This window comes from Anabas testudineus, chromosome 23 (genome assembly GCF_900324465.2).
Source record: "Anabas testudineus chromosome 23, fAnaTes1.2, whole genome shotgun sequence".
Lineage (NCBI taxonomy): Eukaryota > Metazoa > Chordata > Actinopteri > Anabantiformes > Anabantidae > Anabas > Anabas testudineus.
This window is the reverse complement of record NC_046631.1, coordinates 14,643,451-14,651,716: the sequence shown is the minus strand read 5'-3', so window position 1 is coordinate 14,651,716 and position 8,266 is coordinate 14,643,451. Positions and strand designations below refer to the sequence as shown.

General features: G+C 42.0%; 1 non-coding gene across 1 annotated transcript; it reads left to right on the top strand.

The window, feature by feature from the left end:
* The first annotated feature begins 8,057 nt into the window (after nt 1–8,057).
* LOC113164997 lies at nt 8,058–8,189 on the top strand. Its single transcript, XR_003299099.1, has one exon. It is a non-coding gene; the product is annotated as a small nucleolar RNA SNORA68 (small nucleolar RNA).
* Nucleotides 8,190–8,266: the final 77 nt, after the last annotated feature.

The window sequence follows — 8,266 nt, the reverse complement described above, 5'->3', positions numbered from 1 at the left end:
ACATTAAAGGATGAGGCCTCAATGGAAATCAGCTGTAGTAACGTTTGCTGCTGCGCTCACAGGGTCACACAGACAGGTAAACACTTTGTTCTGTTGTGCGTTCAGTTGTTCATAGGAAGAAATCCCCACATTTCAACTTTAGATACTGTGATATGGAAAAGTTGGGAATCATTGAACGTGGTATTACACAGGGTTTCTGGACCGTACGGCACATTTTCCTGTATTTTCCTGTTTAGTTTTCAGTCAACGAATTTCACCTTTTACATAATAAAGCTGCAGAGAGCTGTGCAGAGGGAAAACTCCGACTTGGCCTCAGTGCACATGAACATGAAATTGGATTATAACAGAATACCTTGAGCCAACATTTTCCCTTTCTGGTAAATTACCCTGAGCCCTCAGCTGCTGAAGAGTTCAACAAGCAGATCTCAGATAAGGCCACAAAGTGGTGTTGAACAACACTTTTTGGGAATTTGACGCACAGACTTTCAGATTCCTCCACAAGTGTCTCTTTGAGTCCAAACTGCATGGGAACCATTACTGAGAAACATATACAGAGTAAATATATAGAGCTGAGTGTAAATTGTCAGCTGGCTGCAGCTCTAAGTAATCAGACGGGAACTGTGGAGCTGATGTGACCCGATACCTGAGTAATTTAGCTCTTCTTTGTGTGTAATAATCCATTTCACGGTTTATGTTTTAAGTGGAGAATTAAGTAATTCTTTGCTTTCTCGCTGCACTGACTGTTTGTTCAGCAGTTCTGGGGTCAGCGCTCTGTTGCGTGTGGTCATTTTCTCCAACGTTTATAATACTCCCCATATAAATCGCTCTTTGAAGCCTCCTTTTCCTTCCACAGAGGAAAATTTCTCTGCATCCGGTTTATGAAGCAGCTCTCCGGCCTCTTTTGAACAATCTCCCCCCTTCTGCAGTGAGATCTCTACTTGTGTCATATAAACTTGGACATTCCCTGGGAGGTTGTCAGAGGAGGAAGAGGGAGTCAGTCTTTTCCACTAAGGCCAAGGCAAACATTTCCTTTATTGAGGAACAGTATCTGCTGATGTGAGCTCTGTTAGTTGCTCTCCTATAAAGAGCCACTGTCTGAATCAAAGAGGTATTGATGCAGGAACTCGAAGCAGTAGCTTGGAAACGTTTCAGCCTTTTGTGCTGCTCATAATTAATCATTGAAATCCATGAAAAAGGGCACTGAAGAGATTTTACAGCTGAAAGGAAGAATGCTGTTTGTGTTCAGGTCCAAACCTTCCACAAGCTGAACTTAAAGACGCTTCAGTCTTTTTACGACCTGGATCTTATTTTATACTTTCAGCTCGTCTTCCTGCTGGGTTCGATAACATCTTACACATTTTACAACGTTGCAGCTCAGAACTGAGGAAATAAGTTTGGTTTACTTTTGAAAACAGGCGACAGCTCAAAGGACGATTAGCATTTAACACCCACAGCCCCCACGAGAACAAGCCAACAGTAAAAACTGATGTAAATCAGATATGTTACTGACGTTTGTGCAGATATTACTGTTAGTAGCAGCTGCTGCAAACATCACACGGCTACCAGCTATAAAACTGCATCTGTTGCTGAGCGTGAGCATGATGATGTGAATTTAAAGAAGACATTTGAATTATGACACTGAAGGAGAAAACAGTAGCTGACAGAAACACTAGGAGGTTGTTAGTTATGACTTTTATGTATAGATATATATTAGAATTTGTCAACTGCGCTGTCAATTTCTTTTCTCGTGCAGTGATTCGTTAAGCTCGACAGCCAATCAGAGTGGTTCATGGACAGAATAATCAAATGAATCATTAATGAAAATAATCGGGAGCTGCAGCATGTCGGCTAAGTCAAACACAGCTCGTCCAGACTGAAAAATGAAGAGTTAATAATAATAGTTGATCTGATTCAGAGGGATTTCAAGTCTTTTCTGAATTTAAACCCCTCTGATTTCGGCCCGTACCCTTTGTCTGAAGGAGTTCAAGTGGACAAACACAGCGAGTGGGAACAGGGCGCGGAGTAGAACAGGTTTAACATGAAAAGCTGCCTCTTTTTAAAAATCCTTTCCACCTTAAAGCTTCAGCACAGACTCAGCTGTGTCATCAGTTTCTGCTAAAGCTCTCTCTCCTTTCTCGGCTCAGCTCTGTTTCACTGTCAGACTCGATCGAAGCACCTGGAACCGCTTCAAGGACTCCGGGGTAGTTCTCCAAAACCAATAAACAAGCCAGTTCTTAGGTGAGCAGTCCAAGTGTTCATCAATCTCAAAGGTTAAGGACATGCTACCCCGCGCTCCACACCCAGATCATCAGTGAGCGGGCGGCTTTCTGCTGGAGCTGCACACCAAGTTGGAGAGCGGCACAAACCACTGACATCACCCCTCATTTCACAAACATGTTGGCAACCGCCATGTTGGAAAATGAGATAAACTTTAATATACAAATTGTCTCTGAGGAGCCCGTGTCAAGGACACTTCTCTAACGTACGGCACCACAGTGTGTCTGTCATTAAACTGTTAAAGGATTAGGATCCAGGTCCAAGTGTAAATGTGAGATTTTCACACTGGTTAGAAGTTCGTGTGCACACAGCCGCAGTTTTACAAACTCTGGGCTCGTTAAGACCCCAAACGAGCACTTTACCGTTTTCTGACAATTAAAAAACAGTTTCCACTCTTTAAGTGAATGTTCTTCAGCAGCCTGCAACTCTGGCCCCGTGCTTCGTTAACACCCGACTCCAATTAGCTCCTGTTGATGTGATTGGCCGAGGGCCTCACATACCGTTTCCCGCCTACGCTGGGAACGTTTGAATGATGAGTTCAGTGTGGGAACAATACACGGACGGGGACTTCTTGTTGTGCTTGATGAATATTTGAGCATATTTTCCAAAAGGCTCTGTTTGGTTTCTTTCTGCTGTATTTAGATTTAGAAGATTAATTGATTAATAGAGAAAATAATCAGCAGATTAATGGGTAAAATAATCCGGAGCTGCAGCTTTAGACTAAATTGAACTTCTGTTTTTCATCTCAGCAGCTCAAATATAAAAAATAACTGTTTATTTTTCCTTCTGCTTTCTCAGTTCAGCTTTTTTCCTCCTTTAATCAGCAGCAGCTTTTTGGTTTACAGTAGTTAACGTCTCAGCTGTTACTGCTTCATTTTCCCAAGGTTTAAAACACACAAGCAGCAATCAGCACAGAGTTTGTTCTTCCTGCTGTTTCCTGTTGTTTGCTGGTGACACTGAGCTGATTCACTGCTTCACAGCTGATCTTTAAATTCATTTAAATTCATTCAGAAAAGACACACTGAGAAATGATCCTTCTCCCTTCAGTCACCTCGTGGGCCTTAGGGCAGTGAAGTCCAGAGCTCCCCTGTCTGTCCACAGCTCACTGCAGACCTGCAGCTCTGCAGCCAGCTGAGTGTTCGCTCTGACACTGTCATCATCCGTCACTTTGAGTCGCGCTGCCTCCACTAATTCACCCGGCGGTTACTTTCCCGTCAGAAACACACACTGTAAAACTCAGTTGTGTTTGCCCTGAGTAAATTATACATGTGCAGTATTCATGCTGTGGTTAACCAGCAATGTAAAATCATTTTCTACCCAAAACCACTGTGTGTCTGTGCCTCCACAGTCCATCTCCCAGACTCTACCCTCACACTGTAAATATGCAGCACAGTTATTATGCAGAGTGTATAACGGCCCCATCACTTTGTGACCGGGTATTTGATGCTCAGGAATGCCTCTCAGCTTCTCAGATTAGCATAAGTGAGCAGCCAGCTGACTGGCTGAGGTACAAGGCTTCTCATCATCAGGTTTGGCTGAACAGCGCGTGGCTTCAGTACAGATACTCAATTAGAAACAAGAGGTAATGTAGTGGATTCATGGACTCGGTGCTTCTTCTCCTACATAGAAAAACCCAACAGCAGCTCAGTTTAAACACGCCGGAGACAGAAAGTCAGCAGCCAACAAGTGTCCACACCAGCTGACCTCAAGTCCATCGGTGTAAAAGGTATCTCTGTTATCAAAGCCTTGTTCTTCTTACATGGACTAAAGTTTATCTGAGGATGTTGGTAATGGTTTCACATAATCCTGGACCTGTCATGTTGAACTTGTCCTGACAACAGATTCATCGTTAGGTACCATGAAACAAAATACACAAATAAAGGAAAGACTTATTTTAAGTTAATTCACCTGCAACAAAGCTAGACAGTGACGGGCAACGAGGAAAAGACAAAACACAAGGTTCCCGTAACTTTACATTTCTCCAGTTGCTCTGAATGCTGAAGTGTTATTTTGATCAGTGACTCATCTTTTGGCTCTGTGAGACATGCAGCCGCCCGTCATCATATGAGGACCATCAGGTCGTCCTAAATGTCAAGCTGCTGTCCCCCTGTGTGCAGCACCTCCGGACAGCGTCTGTCAACAACATGGTGAGACTCTGAAAAGGCCAAATAACCTGACACTAAACTCACCTCTCCTAATTAACCAGATAATCCATCAACATTAAACCATAAAAACATCAGTGGACATGTCCACAAGATTTCATAGAAGTGTGTTGTTGATACTCCAGATGACATCAAGTGCGAGTGTTGGTTCATCACTTCCCTGAGGGGCGGCATGTTATCCTCACCGTACGTCAACCATCAGAAGCCAACATGATTAGTTTGACTGATCTGACAGCGTCGACAAACAGCTAAAGAGTCTGCACAAAAATAAGTTGTTCTTCTGAAAAAGTCCCACACGGTTAATAAATACTGTTCAAACACACACAGGGGAAGTAATGTAGGAATGACTACAGTAAGTGATGTGCTGGGAAATGACGGAGCGAGGAGGAGTGTGGAGGTAAATACAGATGCAGACCGAGTGTAACCAACAGGACAGAACAGGACTTGTAACATCTGGATCCGATGATTCCGATATCTCCTTTTAATTACATCCCAGTGAAATCAAACACATGTACTAGTCCTCTCAGCAGCTGGAGAGGATACTGCTCTGTACGACCTGACTGCTGTGTAAATAACCTGAGGTGGAGAGAGTGCAGGAGCTGGAGAGCAGCCAGCTGCTGGATGTGCTGATGGAGCATTTGGAGCCTCTGTCGGCCTCCGGAGAGCAGGGCCCGGGCGTCTGGAGCACATTAGAGGAGCTAAGCCCTAAAGCCGGCTGATCAGCGCCTGGAGTTCCCTTCCCAGGACAGTAAGTCAGTGTATCACAGATTGGACAGATCAAGCCATAGCAGCCCCACCCCTACACATAAACATACAGCCCCACCAGCAATGTGCACCTGCAGGGTCTCACTCTCGCAGAAATATATCAATAGTCAGAAGGTTTGTAAAAAACTGATCCGTCTTATCACCGTGGATGTTCCTGTCAGTCGGGTTTCAATCAGCTGGAACCACACAGAAATCTGTCCCTGGTTCTTACATGTACTGGTTTGTACAAGTTAGAAATCTACAGCAGAAAGGAGAAGATGAAGGGTTGGCACACCCAGATCAACAAGAAGTTTCCTTCCATTTAGTTCAGATCGTTTCACACCGGCCCAGATGTTTCAGCTCCACCTTAAGTTTCATCTTTTTATCCTTTACCCAACAACGAGCATCATTTAACAACTGGTGAAGCCAGAAGTTACCTGGAATCAGCTTGTTATGTAATGTTCTAAAATAAATAAAAGTGTTAAATTGAACTGTCCGAATTCTAGTTTTAGGAGCAATTCAAATGCCAGACATGATAAAATAAGAAAGGATTTTATAGCAACTAGAATAATAATAGAATGACAGGAACCGAAGGAGGAAAAAACAAGGAACTCTGGGCGCTGGGTTGGCATTTACAGCGTGGAAGGATTCAGGGTACAAAACAGCAAGGGCTCTGACCAGGGCACAGGTCCAAAATACAAGAGGCTTCAACTCTGTCTTTTGGTGAACAGAGACAAAGACAAGGGTTAGGAGTCAAAGATAAGTCAGTAACACAAGGCTCTGTACACAGGATGAGAAACACACGGTCAACACAAGGTAAAACTAGGCAAAGCAGAGTGGCAGGGAAACAAAGAACTAGGTGGTGGTTAAATAGGAGCTGGCAGAGCACAGGTGAAACCTATCTACGTCGATTAGTGAAGCTGGAGGCAAGAAAAACCAAAGGAAACCGAAAGTGGGAAAAAGTAAAAGCACAAAACAGGATAATATTATTTGTTGTAGATGACGCGAGCACAAAATATTTAGCATGTGTTAGCTAACGTTAGGTTCAGGACACTGAAGTTGGGTTCTGATTGGTGGTACAGTTACGTGCTGACACTTTGACTCAGTTCTGATTTTTTTTCTCCGATTAAACACCAAAGGAAACGCTTCGACTCGATTTAAAACCCTTTTTCACATTTGTGGAATCACTGTTGTAGACGTCAAACCCTGCTGGACACCATGGATGAGTTTTTTTAATTTTAGAATGTTTTTGATGTCATGAAGTCATTATTCTGTTTTTAGAAACAATAAAAAATCTACCACCACAAAGAACAAAGTGTAAAACTTCAACAAAGACACCGGAGATATTTTAAAATCTATTTTTAATCATTATTTTAATACATTTTAATCTAGTTCTTCTCCTTCACTGGAATTAGTTTTACCAAAGTGCCGCTCCCAGTGTGAAACGAACTTCGACCGGAGAAGTCCCTCCTCCTGCGCCTGCTCCGTCCATTTGACGTCCGCAGGCTCCGCCCTACTGCTTCCTCTTTTACTGTGGCAGTGAGCGAGAGACACCATGAAGGCGTCCGGCACAGTACGTAAAACCCTTTATTTATATATTTTGACTTACAACACACGGACAGAATGAAGACATATAGCTGTGTAACATTTTGTTCGTGCGATTCATGTGGTAAAGTTTTAAAAAAGCTCAACTTAAAGCGATAATTTAAGTCTTTTTCATGCCGATGTGGTAGCGGCTACAACATGGCGTCCGCGGTACCATGTGGACGACGGAGGCTTGAAATGGGACAGTGTGTGTTCAGTGAGTCCTGGAAGAAATGAGAGAATTTAACTTACTATAATATAACGGGAAGCTCCCGAATAAACCAACTTCAGAAGTAATTGATTGAAATGTCAGGTGAAAGCAGCTCATCGTTGGTTTATAGCCCGGTCATGTAGCTAACACTTGGCCTCTCATGCTAACGATGCACGCTGTGTTTTAACCCGGAGCTCGTTTAACTTTTAACTATTTACACTTTATTTATTAACTTTGATTGTGGCTTTTTTTTCAATGGGAAAGTCGTTTTTGCACATTAACGGGGTTACAGTTCAAATTCCAATTCATGAGCAAGTTGAGGTTGCACTTTATTTTCATCCCCCACAAGGAAATTTAGTGTATCTTTTAAATTAATCCTAATTTTACATTTTTGCTGCTGTAATAAGCTGATATATTATATTTGATGTAGTTACAGTCCTGGTAAAGTTGACAGGTAAAACAGTCTTTTCATAAGGATGAAGATGGAAACCTAAAATTCACTACTTGTAGATCTTGAGATATTATCATATCTGATCTTGTTGCTTTGAAGCTGCTTATTGGGTAAAGATCAAGTGTAAGTGACAGATAAATGGTGCTTGTTTGTTTTTATAATATATGACAGAAGCTTTAAGAAGCAGCATCCAGAAAATATTTGATATTTGGGTTAGAAAATAAGAAAGTACCTTCAGATCAATTTTATTTTTAGCAACCAACAGAGGAATTGTTGCGGCTTGAGATTTGTTCATTCAAGTAAACACAAATTTAGTTCCTGAACATAAAAAATCAACACAGTTCAACTTGTTTTTAGTGGCTGAGTTAAAAAAAAAAAAAAAAACTGCCTGAAAACCACAATTAAGTTTTTACAGCGATACGTTCTTTGACACAACAAAACTCAAGTGCAGCAAGTACGGTTCATAAAATAAAACACTTAACCCGTTCTATTCTGTTTGCTTTTTATTGGGGAAAAGTATTAAATTAGGAATAATACAGCACAGTGTCTCATTGAAATCCACTTAGTTTTAAATGACGCGTGTGTGTGTGCATATATATTGTGTTCCTAACTTGCTATAACACACACACTTGCACCCAAACCCAAAGGTCATATCATTTCCATGGTATGATTTTGTCTGGTGTGCAGACAGAAAACTGATCCTTGTCGCCTTTCTCTGATGCTGCTGTGCCTTTGAAAGTGAATTCAAGGTTCAACAAATGACACCTTTAAATTCCTCTCTACGTACACTTCCCAATGCTTCGCTTGTCTTGACTCGCACCTTTTTTTCTGCACACA